The sequence below is a fragment of the Stenella coeruleoalba genome, assembly GCF_951394435.1.
Source record: "Stenella coeruleoalba genome assembly, contig: scaffold_46, whole genome shotgun sequence".
Lineage (NCBI taxonomy): Eukaryota > Metazoa > Chordata > Mammalia > Artiodactyla > Delphinidae > Stenella > Stenella coeruleoalba.
Window position 1 is genome coordinate 228,786 of NW_027645863.1, and position 19,113 is coordinate 247,898.

Sequence of the window (19,113 nt, forward strand, 5' to 3'; positions counted from 1 at the left end):
ATGAAACCAGAGATTGAAATGAGCACAGATAAAGTTCCTTTAGCCAAATATGGAATAGACAAGAGCTACTCCTTGCTCAGCAAAATGGACTCAACACCGCATATTAAACGCCTAAGAATGTACCTGACTAGTAAGTATCTTAAAACCTATGGATTGCTATGTCTCCGAAAGAGAATCAAGCATGTGTACAGGGGCATAAACGCAGCAGTGATAGGATTGGAGAGGTTCGGTGAGCAAATGAAGACCCTTTGAAGTCATATTGCATGGTACCCATTCCACGGGTTTCAACTACTCAGGTTTAAGGTATTCTTCCTTCAGCTAAAACATGCATGTGGAACCTAGAGTATGATCAACCATGTGATCAGGAGACGTGTTCAAATATGTCTCAGTTTTCGTACCCTGGTACTCGGGTGCAACATTCCAGACGCTTTACTAACACTCTCCCCACTTGGAGAGTCAGTCCCTTTAACCTCCTGTTTGGCCCAGTTTGCAATTTCTGCGGAAGATGAACAGGAATAGCGAGAACCAATGAGAGACTAGCTGGAGGTGTCTGGACGGGCAAATTTAACTCTCATTTCCCACCAGGAAGAGGAATTAACCAAAGGCTCAGCGTGCCGTGCCGGAACCAGATTAGGGCCTGAAGCCATCCTGCGGTGTTGCGGCCAGGTCACAAGAAAGCGAGTTGAAGAAAGGAGCTCAGGGGCACTGTAATTCACAAACATGCAGAGTTATAAATGACAGCTATCGTCCAAAAATATACTGAAGTCAGGCTGTCAAGAGGACTTGAAAGCGGGGCAGAATTGCAGGAAACCGATTTCAGGAGGTAGACTGGAATTGCATTGAAAGCATAGGAAAAGAGGCAGAACGTCCACAATGATGCACTTGGCCAAAAAGGGCGTATGCGTTTTTTCCTGAATATATTCAGGAAAAAACGCATACGCCCTTTTTGGCCAACCAAGCAAGCTTGCAAAGGAAATCTGCACTACAATGAAGTCTCACTTCCCCCCGGTCAAAAGGGCCATCTGAAAAAAGTGTAAAATCCAGAAAGGCAGGACAGGCCATGGAGAACTGGGAGCCTTGTTATGCTGATGGGCGGGATGTAAATTGCCAACAGACACTCGGGAGAAGTGTATGGTGTTTCCTGAAACATCTAAAAAACAAAGCAACAGAGCCTAGGGCACTTCCACTTATGGTCCTATAGCTTAGGGAAATTAAAATCGAAAAGACAAAGCCACCCCAAAGTTTGGGACGCCTCTGTTTACAAGAACCTCGTTTACCGTACAAGTTCAATATCACAGAAAGTGAAAAATGGATAAAGAACTTGTGGTACTTACGTACAATGCAGTATCACTCAGCAATGAAATCTATGTCATCAGGCCCGTAGCAGCATAATGAGTGGATTCAGGTACGATGATTCTAACTGAAATAAGTCACACAGAAAAAGAAACAACATAAGGTATCACTAATACACGGAATGTAAACTTGGCTACACAGGAACTGAATTACAGAACAGAACAGGGTCTCAAATTTAGAAAACCAACTTATGCTTGCTTAAGGGTAAAGGTGAGTTGGGGTGCTGCATGAAACCAGAGATTGAAATGAGCACAGATAAAGTTCCTTTAGCCAAATATGGAATAGACAAGAGCTACTCCTTGCTCAACGAAATGGACTCAACACCGCATATTAAACGCCTAAGAATGTACCTGACTAGTAAGTATCTTAAAACCTATGGATTGCTATGTCTCCGAAAGAGAATCAAGCATGTGTACAGGGCCATAAACGCAGCAGTGATAGGATTGGAGAGGTTCGGTGAGCAAATGAAGACCCTTTGAAGTCATATTGCATGGTACCCATTCCACGGGTTTCAACTACCCAGGTTTAAGGTATTCTTCCTTCAGCTAAAACATGCATGTGGAACCTAGAGTATGATCAACCATGTGATCGGGAGACGTGTTCAAATATGTCTCAGTTTTCGTACCCTGGTACTCGGGTGCAACATTCCAGACGCTTTACTAACACTCTCCCGACTTGGAGAGTCAGTCCCTTTAACCTCCTGTTTGGCCCAGTTTGCAATTTCTGCGGAAGATGAACAGGAATAGCGAGAACGAATGAGAGACTAGCTGGAGGTGTCTGGACGGGCAAATTTAACTCTCATTTCCCACCAGGAAGAGGAATTAACCAAAGGCTCAGCGTGCCGTGCCGGAACCAGATTAGGGCCTGAAGCCATCCTGCGGTGTTGCGGCCAGGTCACAAGAAAGCGAGTTGAAGAAAGGAGCTCAGGGGCACTGTAATTCACAAACATGCAGAGTTATAAATGACAGCTATCGTCCAAAAATATACTGAAGTCAGGCTGCCAAGAGGACTTGAAAGCGGGGCAGAATTGCAGGAAACCGATTTCAGGAGGTAGACTGGAATTGCATTGAAAGCATAGGAAAAGAGGCAGAACGTCCACAATGATGCACTTGGCCAAAAAGTGCGTATGCATTTTTTCCTGAATATATTCAGGAAAAAACGCATACGCCCTTTTTGGCCAACCAAGCAAGCTTGCAAAGGAAATCTGCACTACAATGAAGTCTCACTTCCCCCCGGTCAAAAGGGCCATCTGAAAAAAGTGTAAAATCCAGAAAGGCAGGACAGGCCATGGAGAACTGGGAGCCTTGTTATGCTGATGGGCGGGATGTAAATTGCCAACAGACACTCGGGAGAAGTGTATGGTGTTTCCTGAAACATCTAAAAAACAAAGCAACAGAGCCTAGGGCACTTCCACTTATGGTCCTATAGCTTAGGGAAATTAAAATCAAAAAGACAAAGCCAACCCAAAGTTTGGGACGCCTCTGTTTACAAGAACCTCGTTTACCGTACAAGTTCAACATCGCAGAAAGTGAAAAATGGATAAAGAAGTTGTGGTATTTACTAACAAAGCAATATCACTCAGCAATGAAATCTATGTCATCAGGCCCATAGCAGCATAATGAGTGGATTCAGGTACGATGATTCTAACTGAAATAAGTCACACAGAAAAAGAAACATCATAAGATATCAGTAATACACGGAATGTAAACTTGGCTACACAGGAACTGAATTACAGAACAGAACAGGGTCTCAAATTTAGAAAACCAACTTATGCTTGCTTAAGGGGAAAGGTGAGTTGGGGTGCTGCATAAAACCAGAGATTGAAATGAGCACAGATAATGTTCCTTAAGCCAAATATGGAATAGACAAGAGCTACTCCTTGCTCAACGAAATGGACTCAACACCCCATATTAAACGCCTAAGAATGTACCTGACTAGTAAGTATCTTAAAACCTATGGATTGCTATGTCTCTAAAAGAGAATCAAGCGTGTGTACAGGGGCATAAACGCAGCAGTGATAGGATTGGAGAGGTTCGGTGAGCAAATGAAGACCCTTTGAAGTCATATTGCATGGTACCCATTCCACGGGTTTCAACTACCCAGGATTAAGGTATTCTTCCTTCAGCTAAAACATGCATGTGGAAGCCAGAGTATGATCAACCGTGTGAACGGGAGACGTGTTCAAATATGTCTCAGTTTTCCTGCCCTGGTACTCGGGTGCAACATTCCAGACGCTTTACTAACACTCTCCCCACTTGGAGAGTCAGCGCCTTTAACCTCCTGTTTGGCCCAGTTTGCAATTTCTGTGGAAGATGAACAGGAATAGCGAGAACCAATGAGAGACTAGCTGGAGGTGTCTGGACGGGCAAATTTAACTCTCATTTCCCACCAGGAAGAGGAATTAACCAAAGGCTCAGCGTGCCGTGCCGGAACCAGATTAGGGCCTGAAGCCATCCTGCCGTGTTGCGGCCAGGTCACAAGAAAGCGAGTTGAAGAAAGGAGCTCAGGGGCACTGTAATTCACAAACATGCAGAGTTATAAATGACAGCTATCGTCCAAAAATATACTGAAGTCAGGCTGCCAAGAGGACTTGAAAGCGGGGCAGAATTGCAGGAAACCGATTTCAGGAGGTAGACTGGAATTGCATTGAAAGCATAGGAAAAGAGGCAGAACGTCCACAATGATGCACTTGGCCAAAAAGGGCGTATGCATTTTTTCCTGAATATATTCAGGAAAAAACGCATACGCCCTTTTTGGCCAACCAAGCAAGCTTGCAAAGGAAATCTGCACTACAATGAAGTCTCACTTCCCCCCGGTCAAAAGGGCCATCTGAAAAAAGTGTAAAATCCAGAAAGGCAGGACAGGCCATGGAGAACTGGGAGCCTTGTTATGCTGATGGGCGGGATGTAAATTGCCAACAGACACTCGGGAGAAGTGTATGGTGTTTCCTGAAACATCTAAAAAACAAAGCAACAGAGCCTAGGGCACTTCCACTTATGGTCCTATAGCTTAGGGAAATTAAAATCAAAAAGACAAAGCCAACCCAAAGTTTGGGACGCCTCTGTTTACAAGAACCTCGTTTACCTTACAAGTTCAATATCACAGAAAGTGAAAAATGGATAAAGAACTTGTGGTACTTACGTACAATGCAGTATCACTCAGCAATGAAATCTATGTCATCAGGCCCGTAGCAGCATAATGAGTGGATTCAGGTACGATGATTCTAACTGAAATAAGTCACACAGAAAAAGAAACAACATAAGGTATCACTAATACACGGAATGTAAACTTGGCTACACAGGAACTGAATTACAGAACAGAACAGGGTCTCAAATTTAGAAAACCAACTTATGCTTGCTTAAGGGTAAAGGTGAGTTGGGGTGCTGCATGAAACCAGAGATTGAAATGAGCACAGATAAAGTTCCTTTAGCCAAATATGGAATAGACAAGAGCTACTCCTTGCTCAACGAAATGGACTCAACACCGCATATTAAACGCCTAAGAATGTACCTGACTAGTAAGTATCTTAAAACCTATGGATTGCTATGTCTCCGAAAGAGAATCAAGCATGTGTACAGGGGCATAAACGCAGCAGTGATAGGATTGGAGAGGTTCGGTGAGCAAATGAAGACCCTTTGAAGTCATATTGCATGGTACCCATTCCACGGGTTTCAACTACTCAGGTTTAAGGTATTCTTCCTTCAGCTAAAACATGCATGTGGAACCTAGAGTATGATCAACCATGTGATCGGGAGACGTGTTCAAATATGTCTCAGTTTTCGTACCCTGGTACTCGGGTGTAACATTCCAGACGCTTTACTAACACTCTCCCGACTTGGAGAGTCAGTCCCTTTAACCTCCTGTTTGGCCCAGTTTGCAATTTCTGCGGAAGATGAACAGGAAGAGCGAGAACCAATGAGAGACTAGCTGGAGGTGTCTGGACGGGCAAATTTAACTCTCATTTCCCACCAGGAAGAGGAATTAACCAAAGGCTCAGCGTGCCGTGCCGGAACCAGATTAGGGCCTGAAGCCATCCTGCGGTGTTGCGGCCAGGTCACAAGAAAGCGAGTTGAAGAAAGGAGCTCAGGGGCACTGTAATTCACAAACATGCAGAGTTATAAATGACAGCTATCGTCCAAAAATATACTGAAGTCAGGCTGCCAAGAGGACTTGAAAGCGGGGCAGAATTGCAGGAAACCGATTTCAGGAGGTAGACTGGAATTGCATTGAAAGCATAGGAAAAGAGGCAGAACGTCCACAATGATGCACTTGGCCAAAAAGGGCGTATGCATTTTTTCCTGAATATATTCAGGAAAAAACGCATACGCCCTTTTTGGCCAACCAAGCAAGCTTGCAAAGGAAATCTGCACTACAATGAAGTCTCACTTCCCCCCGGTCAAAAGGGCCATCTGAAAAAAGTGTAAAATCCAGAAAGGCAGGACAGGCCATGGAGAACTGGGAGCCTTGTTATGCTGATGGGCGGGATGTAAATTGCCAACAGACACTCGGGAGAAGTGTATGGTGTTTCCTGAAACATCTAAAAAACAAAGCAACAGAGCCTAGGGCACTTCCACTTATGGTCCTATAGCTTAGGGAAATTAAAATCAAAAAGACAAAGCCAACCCAAAGTTTGGGACGCCTCTGTTTACAAGAACCTCGTTTACCGTACAAGTTCAACATCGCAGAAAGTGAAAAATGGATAAAGAAGTTGTGGTATTTACTAACAAAGCAATATCACTCAGCAATGAAATCTATGTCATCAGGCCCATAGCAGCATAATGAGTGGATTCAGGTACGATGATTCTAACTGAAATAAGTCACACAGAAAAAGAAACATCATAAGATATCAGTAATACACGGAATGTAAACTTGGCTACACAGGAACTGAATTACAGAACAGAACAGGGTCTCAAATTTAGAAAACCAACTTATGCTTGCTTAAGGGGAAAGGTGAGTTGGGGTGCTGCATAAAACCAGAGATTGAAATGAGCACAGATAATGTTCCTTAAGCCAAATATGGAATAGACAAGAGCTACTCCTTGCTCAACGAAATGGACTCAACACCCCATATTAAACGCCTAAGAATGTACCTGACTAGTAAGTATCTTAAAACCTATGGATTGCTATGTCTCTAAAAGAGAATCAAGCGTGTGTACAGGGGCATAAACGCAGCAGTGATAGGATTGGAGAGGTTCGGTGAGCAAATGAAGACCCTTTGAAGTCATATTGCATGGTACCCATTCCACGGGTTTCAACTACCCAGGATTAAGGTATTCTTCCTTCAGCTAAAACATGCATGTGGAAGCCAGAGTATGATCAACCGTGTGAACGGGAGACGTGTTCAAATATGTCTCAGTTTTCCTGCCCTGGTACTCGGGTGCAACATTCCAGACGCTTTACTAACACTCTCCCCACTTGGAGAGTCAGCGCCTTTAACCTCCTGTTTGGCCCAGTTTGCAATTTCTGTGGAAGATGAACAGGAATAGCGAGAACCAATGAGAGACTAGCTGGAGGTGTCTGGACGGGCAAATTTAACTCTCATTTCCCACCAGGAAGAGGAATTAACCAAAGGCTCAGCGTGCCGTGCCGGAACCAGATTAGGGCCTGAAGCCATCCTGCCGTGTTGCGGCCAGGTCACAAGAAAGCGAGTTGAAGAAAGGAGCTCAGGGGCACTGTAATTCACAAACATGCAGAGTTATAAATGACAGCTATCGTCCAAAAATATACTGAAGTCAGGCTGCCAAGAGGACTTGAAAGCGGGGCAGAATTGCAGGAAACCGATTTCAGGAGGTAGACTGGAATTGCATTGAAAGCATAGGAAAAGAGGCAGAACGTCCACAATGATGCACTTGGCCAAAAAGGGCGTATGCATTTTTTCCTGAATATATTCAGGAAAAAACGCATACGCCCTTTTTGGCCAACCAAGCAAGCTTGCAAAGGAAATCTGCACTACAATGAAGTCTCACTTCCCCCCGGTCAAAAGGGCCATCTGAAAAAAGTGTAAAATCCAGAAAGGCAGGACAGGCCATGGAGAACTGGGAGCCTTGTTATGCTGATGGGCGGGATGTAAATTGCCAACAGACACTCGGGAGAAGTGTATGGTGTTTCCTGAAACATCTAAAAAACAAAGCAACAGAGCCTAGGGCACTTCCACTTATGGTCCTATAGCTTAGGGAAATTAAAATCAAAAAGACAAAGCCAACCCAAAGTTTGGGACGCCTCTGTTTACAAGAACCTCGTTTACCTTACAAGTTCAATATCACAGAAAGTGAAAAATGGATAAAGAACTTGTGGTACTTACGTACAATGCAGTATCACTCAGCAATGAAATCTATGTCATCAGGCCCGTAGCAGCATAATGAGTGGATTCAGGTACGATGATTCTAACTGAAATAAGTCACACAGAAAAAGAAACAACATAAGGTATCACTAATACACGGAATGTAAACTTGGCTACACAGGAACTGAATTACAGAACAGAACAGGGTCTCAAATTTAGAAAACCAACTTATGCTTGCTTAAGGGTAAAGGTGAGTTGGGGTGCTGCATGAAACCAGAGATTGAAATGAGCACAGATAAAGTTCCTTTAGCCAAATATGGAATAGACAAGAGCTACTCCTTGCTCAACGAAATGGACTCAACACCGCATATTAAACGCCTAAGAATGTACCTGACTAGTAAGTATCTTAAAACCTATGGATTGCTATGTCTCCGAAAGAGAATCAAGCATGTGTACAGGGGCATAAACGCAGCAGTGATAGGATTGGAGAGGTTCGGTGAGCAAATGAAGACCCTTTGAAGTCATATTGCATGGTACCCATTCCACGGGTTTCAACTACTCAGGTTTAAGGTATTCTTCCTTCAGCTAAAACATGCATGTGGAACCTAGAGTATGATCAACCATGTGATCGGGAGACGTGTTCAAATATGTCTCAGTTTTCGTACCCTGGTACTCGGGTGTAACATTCCAGACGCTTTACTAACACTCTCCCGACTTGGAGAGTCAGTCCCTTTAACCTCCTGTTTGGCCCAGTTTGCAATTTCTGCGGAAGATGAACAGGAAGAGCGAGAACCAATGAGAGACTAGCTGGAGGTGTCTGGACGGGCAAATTTAACTCTCATTTCCCACCAGGAAGAGGAATTAACCAAAGGCTCAGCGTGCCGTGCCGGAACCAGATTAGGGCCTGAAGCCATCCTGCGGTGTTGCGGCCAGGTCACAAGAAAGCGAGTTGAAGAAAGGAGCTCAGGGGCACTGTAATTCACAAACATGCAGAGTTATAAATGACAGCTATCGTCCAAAAATATACTGAAGTCAGGCTGCCAAGAGGACTTGAAAGCGGGGCAGAATTGCAGGAAACCGATTTCAGGAGGTAGACTGGAATTGCATTGAAAGCATAGGAAAAGAGGCAGAACGTCTACAATGATGCACTTGGCCAAAAAGGGCGTATGCGTTTTTTCCTGAATATATTCAGGAAAAAACGCATACGCTCTTTTTGGCCAACCAAGCAAGCTTGCAAAGGAAATCTGCACTACAATGAAGTCTCACTTCCCCCCGGTCAAAAGGGCCATCTGAAAAAAGTGTAAAATCCAGAAAGGCAGGACAGGTCATGGAGAACTGGGAGCCTTGTTATGCTGATGGGCGGGATGTAAATTGCCAACAGACACTCGGGAGAAGTGTATGGTGTTTCCTGAAACATCTAAAAAACAAAGCAACAGAGCCTAGGGCACTTCCACTTATGGTCCTATAGCTTAGGGAAATTAAAATCGAAAAGACAAAGCCACCCCAAAGTTTGGGACGCCTCTGTTTACAAGAACCTCGTTTACCGTACAAGTTCAACATCGCAGAAAGTGAAAAATGGATAAAGAAGTTGTGGTATTTACTAACAAAGCAATATCACTCAGCAATGAAATCTATGTCATCAGGCCCATAGCAGCATAATGAGTGGATTCAGGTACGATGATTCTAACTGAAATAAGTCACACAGAAAAAGAAACATCATAAGATATCAGTAATACACGGAATGTAAACTTGGCTACACAGGAACTGAATTACAGAACAGAACAGGGTCTCAAATTTAGAAAACCAACTTATGCTTGCTTAAGGGGAAAGGTGAGTTGGGGTGCTGCATAAAACCAGAGATTGAAATGAGCACAGATAATGTTCCTTAAGCCAAATATGGAATAGACAAGAGCTACTCCTTGCTCAACGAAATGGACTCAACACCCCATATTAAACGCCTAAGAATGTACCTGACTAGTAAGTATCTTAAAACCTATGGATTGCTATGTCTCTAAAAGAGAATCAAGCGTGTGTACAGGGGCATAAACGCAGCAGTGATAGGATTGGAGAGGTTCGGTGAGCAAATGAAGACCCTTTGAAGTCATATTGCATGGTACCCATTCCACGGGTTTCAACTACCCAGGATTAAGGTATTCTTCCTTCAGCTAAAACATGCATGTGGAAGCCAGAGTATGATCAACCGTGTGAACGGGAGACGTGTTCAAATATGTCTCAGTTTTCCTGCCCTGGTACTCGGGTGCAACATTCCAGACGCTTTACTAACACTCTCCCCACTTGGAGAGTCAGCGCCTTTAACCTCCTGTTTGGCCCAGTTTGCAATTTCTGTGGAAGATGAACAGGAATAGCGAGAACCAATGAGAGACTAGCTGGAGGTGTCTGGACGGGCAAATTTAACTCTCATTTCCCACCAGGAAGAGGAATTAACCAAAGGCTCAGCGTGCCGTGCCGGAACCAGATTAGGGCCTGAAGCCATCCTGCCGTGTTGCGGCCAGCTCACAAGAAAGCGAGTTGAAGAAGGAGCTCAGGGGCACTGTAATTCACAAACATGCAGAGTTATAAATGACAGCTATCGTCCAAAAATATACTGAAGTCAGGCTGCCAAGAGGACTTGAAAGCGGGGCAGAATTGCAGGAAACCGATTTCAGGAGGTAGACTGGAATTGCATTGAAAGCATAGGAAAAGAGGCAGAACGTCCACAATGATGCACTTGGCCAAAAAGGGCGTATGCGTTTTTTCCTGAATATATTCAGGAAAAAACGCATACGCCCTTTTTGGCCAACCAAGCAAGCTTACAAAGGAAATCTGCACTACAATGAAGTCTCACTTCCCCCCGGTCAAAAGGGCCATCTGAAAAATGTGTAAAATCCAGAAAGGCAGGACAGGCCATGGAGAACTGGGAGCCTTGTTATGCTGATGGGTGGGATGTAAATTGCCAACAGACACTCGGGAGAAGTGTATGGTGTTTCCTGAAACATCTAAGAAACAAAGCAACAGAGCCTAGGGCACTTCCACTTATGGTCCTATAGCTTAGGGAAATTAAAATCAAAAAGACAAAGCCACCCCAAAGTTTTGGACGCCTCTGTTTACAAGAACCTCGTTTACCGTACAAGTTCAATATCACAGAAAGTGAAAAATGGATAAAGAACTTGTGGTACTTACGTACAATGCAGTATCACTCAGCAATGAAATCTATGTCATCAGGCCCGTAGCAGCATAATGAGTGGATTCAGGTACGATAATTCTAACTGAAATAAGTCACACAGAAAAAGAAACAACATAAGGTATCACTAATACACGGAATGTAAACTTGGCTACACAGGAACTGAATTACAGAACAGAACAGGGTCTCAAATTTAGAAAACCAACTTATGCTTGCTTAAGGGTAAAGGTGAGTTGGGGTGCTGCATGAAACCAGAGATTGAAATGAGCACAGATAAAGTTCCTTTAGCCAAATATGGAATAGACAAGAGCTACTCCTTGCTCAACGAAATGGACTCAACACCGCATATTAAACGCCTAAGAATGTTCCTGACTAGTAAGTATCTTAAAACCTATGGATTGCTATGTCTCCGAAAGAGAATCAAGCATGTGTACAGGGGCATAAACGCAGCAGTGATAGGATTGGAGAGGTTCGGTGAGCAAATGAAGACCCTTTGAAGTCATATTGCATGGTACCCATTCCACGGGTTTCAACTACTCAGGTTTAAGGTATTCTTCCTTCAGCTAAAACATGCATGTGGAACCTAGAGTATGATCAACCATGTGATCGGGAGACGTGTTCAAATATGTCTCAGTTTTCGTACCCTGGTACTCGGGTGCAACATTCCAGACGCTTTACTAACACTCTCCCGACTTGGAGAGTCAGTCCCTTTAACCTCCTGTTTGGCCCAGTTTGCAATTTCTGCGGAAGATGAACACGAATAGCGAGAACCAATGAGAGACTAGCTGGAGGTGTCTGGACGGGCAAATTTAACTCTCATTTCCCACCAGGAAGAGGAATTAACCAAAGGCTCAGCGTGCCGTGCCGGAACCAGATTAGGGCCTGAAGCCATCCTGCGGTGTTGCGGCCAGGTCACAAGAAAGCGAGTTGAAGAAAGGAGCTCAGGGGCACTGTAATTCACAAACATGCAGAGTTATAAATGACAGCTATCGTCCAAAAATATACTGAAGTCAGGCTGCCAAGAGGACTTGAAAGCGGGGCAGAATTGCAGGAAACCGATTTCAGGAGGTAGACTGGAATTGCATTGAAAGCATAGGAAAAGAGGCAGAACGTCTACAATGATGCACTTGGCCAAAAAGGGCGTGTGCGTTTTTTCCTGAATATATTCAGGAAAAAACGCATACGCACTTTTTGGCCAACCAAGCAAGCTTGCAAAGGAAATCTGCACTACAATGAAGTCTCACTTCCCCCCGGTCAAAAGGGCCATCTGAAAAAAGTGTAAAATCCAGAAAGGCAGGACAGGTCATGGAGAACTTGGAGCCTTGTTATGCTGATGGGCGGGATGTAAATTGCCAACAGACACTCGGGAGAAGTGTATGGTGTTTCCTGAAACATCTAAAAAACAAAGCAACAGAGCCTAGGGCACTTCCACTTATGGTCCTATAGCTTAGGGAAATTAAAATCGAAAAGACAAAGCCACCCCAAAGTTTGGGACGCCTCTGTTTACAAGAACCTCGTTTACCGTACAAGTTCAACATCGCAGAAAGTGAAAAATGGATAAAGAAGTTGTGGTATTTACTAACAAAGCAATATCACTCAGCAATGAAATCTATGTCATCAGGCCCATAGCAGCATAATGAGTGGATTCAGGTACGATGATTCTAACTGAAATAAGTCACACAGAAAAAGAAACATCATAAGATATCAGTAATACACGGAATGTAAACTTGGCTACACAGGAACTGAATTACAGAACAGAACAGGGTCTCAAATTTAGAAAACCAACTTATGCTTGCTTAAGGGGAAAGGTGAGTTGGGGTGCTGCATAAAACCAGAGATTGAAATGAGCACAGATAATGTTCCTTAAGCCAAATATGGAATAGACAAGAGCTACTCCTTGCTCAACGAAATGGACTCAACACCCCATATTAAACGCCTAAGAATGTACCTGACTAGTAAGTATCTTAAAACCTATGGATTGCTATGTCTCTAAAAGAGAATCAAGCGTGTGTACAGGGGCATAAACGCAGCAGTGATAGGATTGGAGAGGTTCGGTGAGCAAATGAAGACCCTTTGAAGTCATATTGCATGGTACCCATTCCACGGGTTTCAACTACCCAGGATTAAGGTATTCTTCCTTCAGCTAAAACATGCATGTGGAAGCCAGAGTATGATCAACCGTGTGAACGGGAGACGTGTTCAAATATGTCTCAGTTTTCCTACCCTGGTACTCGGGTGCAACATTCCAGATGCTTTACTAACACTCTCCCCACTTGGAGAGTCAGCGCCTTTAACCTCCTGTTTGGCCCAGTTTGCAATTTCTGTGGAAGATGAACAGGAATAGCGAGAACCAATGAGACACTAGCTGGAGGTGTCTGGACGGGCAAATTTAACTCTCATTTCCCACCAGGAAGAGGAATTAACCAAAGGCTCAGCGTGCCGTGCCGGAACCAGATTAGGGCCTGAAGCCATCCTGCCGTGTTGCGGCCAGCTCACAAGAAAGCGAGTTGAAGAAGGAGCTCAGGGGCACTGTAATTCACAAACATGCAGAGTTATAAATGACAGCTATCGTCCAAAAATATACTGAAGTCAGGCTGCCAAGAGGACTTGAAAGCGGGGCAGAATTGCAGGAAACCGATTTCAGGAGGTAGACTGGAATTGCATTGAAAGCATAGGAAAAGAGGCAGAACGTCCACAATGATGCACTTGGCCAAAAAGGGCGTATGCGTTTTTTCCTGAATATATTCAGGAAAAAACGCATACGCACTTTTTGGCCAACCAAGCAAGCTTACAAAGGAAATCTGCACTACAATGAAGTCTCACTTCCCCCCGGTAAAAAGGGCCATCTGAAAAATGTGTAAAATCCAGAAAGGCAGGACAGGCCATGGAGAACTGGGAGCCTTGTTATGCTGATGGGTGGGATGTAAATTGCCAACAGACACTCGGGAGAAGTGTATGGTGTTTCCTGAAACATCTAAGAAACAAAGCAACAGAGCCTAGGGCACTTCCACTTATGGTCCTATAGCTTAGGGAAATTAAAATCAAAAAGACAAAGCCAACCCAAAGTTTGGGACGCCTCTGTTTACAAGAACCTCGTTTACCGTACAAGTTCAATATCACAGAAAGTGAAAAATGGATAAAGAACTTGTGGTACTTACGTACAATGCAGTATCACTCAGCAATGAAATCTATGTCATCAGGCCCGTAGCAGCATAATGAGTGGATTCAGGTACGATGATTCTAACTGAAATAAGTCACACAGAAAAAGAAACAACATAAGGTATCACTAATACACGGAATGTAAACTTGGCTACACAGGAACTGAATTACAGAACAGAACAGGGTCTCAAATTTAGAAAACCAACTTATGCTTGCTTAAGGGTAAAGGTGAGTTGGGGTGCTGCATGAAACCAGAGATTGAAATGAGCACAGATAAAGTTCCTTTAGCCAAATATGGAATAGACAAGAGCTACTCCTTGCTCAACGAAATGGACTCAACACCGCATATTAAACGCCTAAGAATGTACCTGACTAGTAAGTATCTTAAAACCTATGGATTGCTATGTCTCCGAAAGAGAATCAAGCATGTGTACAGGGGCATAAACGCAGCAGTGATAGGATTGGAGAGGTTCAGTGAGCAAATGAAGACCCTTTGAAGTCATATTGCATGGTACCCATTCCACGGGTTTCAACTACTCAGGTTTAAGGTATTCTTCCTTCAGCTAAAACATGCATGTGGAACCTAGAGTATGATCAACCATGTGATCGGGAGACGTGTTCAAATATGTCTCAGTTTTCGTACCCTGGTACTCGGGTGCAACATTCCAGACGCTTTACTAACACTCTCCCGACTTGGAGAGTCAGTCCCTTTAACCTCCTGTTTGGCCCAGTTTGCAATTTCTGCGGAAGATGAACAGGAAGAGCGAGAACCAATGAGAGACTAGCTGGAGGTGTCTGGACGGGCAAATTTAACTCTCATTTCCCACCAGGAAGAGGAATTAACCAAAGGCTCAGCGTGCCGTGCCGGAACCAGATTAGGGCCTGAAGCCATCCTGCGGTGTTGCGGCCAGGTCACAAGAAAGCGAGTTGAAGAAAGGAGCTCAGGGGCACTGTAATTCACAAACATGCAGAGTTATAAATGACAGCTATCGTCCAAAAATATACTGAAGTCAGGCTGCCAAGAGGACTTGAAAGCGGGGCAGAATTGCAGGAAACCGATTTCAGGAGGTAGACTGGAATTGCATTGAAAGCATAGGAAAAGAGGCAGAACGTCTACAATGATGCACTTGGCCAAAAAGGGCGTGTGCGTTTTTTCCTGAATATATTCAGGAAAAAACGCATACGCACTTTTTGGCCAACCAAGCAAGCTTGCAAAGGAAATCTGCACTACAATGAAGTCTCACTTCCCCCCGGTCAAAAGGGCCATCTGAAAAAAGTGTAAAATCCAGAAAGGCAGGACAGGTCATGGAGAACTTGGAGCCTTGTTATGCTGATGGGCGGGATGTAAATTGCCAACAGACACTCGGGAGAAGTGTATGGTGTTTCCTGAAACATCTAAAAAACAAAGCAACAGAGCCTAGGGCACTTCCACTTATGGTCCTATAGCTTAGGGAAATTAAAATCGAAAAGACAAAGCCACCCCAAAGTTTGGGACGCCTCTGTTTACAAGAACCTCGTTTACCGTACAAGTTCAACATCGCAGAAAGTGAAAAATGGATAAAGAAGTTGTGGTATTTACTAACAAAGCAATATCACTCAGCAATGAAATCTATGTCATCAGGCCCATAGCAGCATAATGAGTGGATTCAGGTACGATGATTCTAACTGAAATAAGTCACACAGAAAAAGAAACATCATAAGATATCAGTAATACACGGAATGTAAACTTGGCTACACAGGAACTGAATTACAGAACAGAACAGGGTCTCAAATTTAGAAAACCAACTTATGCTTGCTTAAGGGGAAAGGTGAGTTGGGGTGCTGCATAAAACCAGAGATTGAAATGAGCACAGATAATGTTCCTTAAGCCAAATATGGAATAGACAAGAGCTACTCCTTGCTCAACGAAATGGACTCAACACCCCATATTAAACGCCTAAGAATGTACCTGACTAGTAAGTATCTTAAAACCTATGGATTGCTATGTCTCTAAAAGAGAATCAAGCGTGTGTACAGGGGCATAAACGCAGCAGTGATAGGATTGGAGAGGTTCGGTGAGCAAATGAAGACCCTTTGAAGTCATATTGCATGGTACCCATTCCACGGGTTTCAACTACCCAGGATTAAGGTATTCTTCCTTCAGCTAAAACATGCATGTGGAAGCCAGAGTATGATCAACCGTGTGAACGGGAGACGTGTTCAAATATGTCTCAGTTTTCCTACCCTGGTACTCGGGTGCAACATTCCAGACGCTTTACTAACACTCTCCCCACTTGGAGAGTCAGCGCCTTTAACCTCCTGTTTGGCCCAGTTTGCAATTTCTGTGGAAGATGAACAGGAATAGCGAGAACCAATGAGAGACTAGCTGGAGGTGTCTGGACGGGCAAATTTAACTCTCATTTCCCACCAGGAAGAGGAATTAACCAAAGGCTCAGCGTGCCGTGCCGGAACCAGATTAGGGCCTGAAGCCATCCTGCCGTGTTGCGGCCAGCTCACAAGAAAGCGAGTTGAAGAAGGAGCTCAGGGGCACTGTAATTCACAAACATGCAGAGTTATAAATGACAGCTATCGTCCAAAAATATACTGAAGTCAGGCTGCCAAGAGGACTTGAAAGCGGGGCAGAATTGCAGGAAACCGATTTCAGGAGGTAGACTGGAATTGCATTGAAAGCATAGGAAAAGAGGCAGAACGTCCACAATGATGCACTTGGCCAAAAAGGGCGTATGCGTTTTTTCCTGAATATATTCAGGAAAAAACGCATACGCCCTTTTTGGCCAACCAAGCAAGCTTACAAAGGAAATCTGCACTACAATGAAGTCTCACTTCCCCCCGGTCAAAAGGGCCATCTGAAAAATGTGTAAAATCCAGAAAGGCAGGACAGGCCATGGAGAACTGGGAGCCTTGTTATGCTGATGGGTGGGATGTAAATTGCCAACAGGCACTCGGGAGAAGTGTATGGTGTTTCCTGAAACATCTAAGAAACAAAGCAACAGAGCCTAGGGCACTTCCACTTATGGTCCTATAGCTTAGGGAAATTAAAATCAAAAAGACAAAGCCACCCCAAAGTTTTGGACGCCTCTGTTTACAAGAACCTCGTTTACCGTACAAGTTCAATATCACAGAAAGTGAAAAATGGATAAAGAACTTGTGGTACTTTCGTACAATGCAGTATCACTCAGCAATGAAATCTATGTCATCAGGCCCGTAGCAGCATAATGAGTGGATTCAGGTACGATAATTCTAACTGAAATAAGTCACACAGAAAAAGAAACAACATAAGGTATCACTAATACACGGAATGTAAACTTGGCTACACAGGAACTGAATTACAGAACAGAACAGGGTCTCAAATTTAGAAAACCAACTTATGCTTGCTTAAGGGTAAAGGTGAGTTGGGGTGCTGCATGAAACCAGAGATTGAAATGAGCACAGATAAAGTTCCTTTAGCCAAATATGGAATAGACAAGAGCTACTCCTTGCTCAACGAAATGGACTCAACACCGCATATTAAACGCCTAAGAATGTTCCTGACTAGTAAGTATCTTAAAACCTATGGATTGCTATGTCTCCGAAAGAGAATCAAGCATGTGTACAGGGGCATAAACGCAGCAGTGATAGGATTGGAGAGGTTCGGTGAGCAAATGAAGACCCTTTGAAGTCATATTGCATGGTACCCATTCCATGGGTTTCAACTACTCAGGTTTAAGGTATTCTTCCTTCAGCTAAAACATGCATGTGGAAGCCAGAGTATGATCAACCGTGTGAACGGGAGACGTGTTCAAATATGTCTCAGTTTTCGTACCCTGGTACTCGGGTGCAACATTCCAGACGCTTTACTAACACTCTCCCCACTTGGAGAGTCAGCGCCTTTAACCTCCTGTTTGGCCCAGTTTGCAATTTCTGTGGAAGATGAACAGGAATAGCGAGAACCAATGAGAGACTAGCTGGAGGTGTCTGGACGGGCAAATTTAACTCTCATTTCCCACCAGGAAGAGGAATTAACCAAAGGCTCAGCGTGCCGTGCCGGAACCAGATTAGGGCGTGAAGCCATCCTGCCGTGTTGCGGCCAGCTCACAAGAAAGCGAGTTGAAGAAAGGAGCTCAGGGGTACTGTAATTCACAAACATGCAGAGTTATAAATGACAGCTATCGTCCAAAAATATACTGAAGTCAGGCTGCCAAGAGGACTTGAAAGCGGGGCAGAATTGCAGGAAACCGATTTCAGGAGGTAGACTGGAATTGCATTGAAAGCATAGGAAAAGAGGCAGAACGTCCACAATGATGCACTTGGCCAAAAAGGGCGTATGCGTTTTTTCCTGAATATATTCAGGAAAAAACGCATACGCCCTTTTTGGCCAACCAAGCAAGCTTACAAAGGAAATCTGCACTACAATGAAGTCTCACTTCCCCCCGGTCAAAAGGGCCATCTGAAAAAAGTGTAAAATCCAGAAAGGCAGGACAGGCCATGGAGAACTGGGAGCCTTGTTATGCTGATGGGTGGGATGTAAATTGCCAACAGACACTCGGGAGAAGTGTATGGTGTTTCCTGAAACATCTAAGAAACAAAGCAACAGAGCCTAGGGCACTTCCACTTATGGTCCTATAGCTTAGGGAAATTAAAATCAAAAAGACAAAGCCAACCCAAAGTTTTGGACGCCTCTGTTTACAAGAACCTCGTTTACCGTACAAGTTCAACATCGCAGAAAGTGAAAAATGGATAAAGAAGTTGTGGTATTTACTAACAAAGCAATATCACTCAGCAATGAAATCTATGTCATCAGGCCCATAGCAGCATAATGAGTGGATTCAGGTACGATGATTCTAACTGAAATAAGTCACACAGAAAAAGAAACATCATAAGATATCAGTAATACACGGAATGTAAACTTGGCTACACAGGAACTGAATTACAGAACAGAACAGGGTCTCAAATTTAGAAAACCAACTTATGCTTGCTTAAGGGGAAAGGTGAGTTGGGGTGCTGCATAAAACCAGAGATTGAAATGAGCACAGATAATGTTCCTTAAGCCAAATATGGAATAGACAAGAGCTACTCCTTGCTCAACGAAATGGACTCAACACCCCATATTAAACGCCTAAGAATGTACCTGACTAGTAAGTATCTTAAAACCTATGGATTG

General features: G+C 43.9%; 1 long non-coding RNA gene across 1 annotated transcript in view; it reads right to left on the reverse strand.

Moving 5' to 3' along the window:
• The window catches only part of LOC307181506, a 1,293,685-nt gene that overhangs the window by 153,242 nt on the left and 1,121,330 nt on the right, over positions 1 to 19,113 (reverse strand). The gene's annotated exons all lie outside the window — the stretch shown is intronic.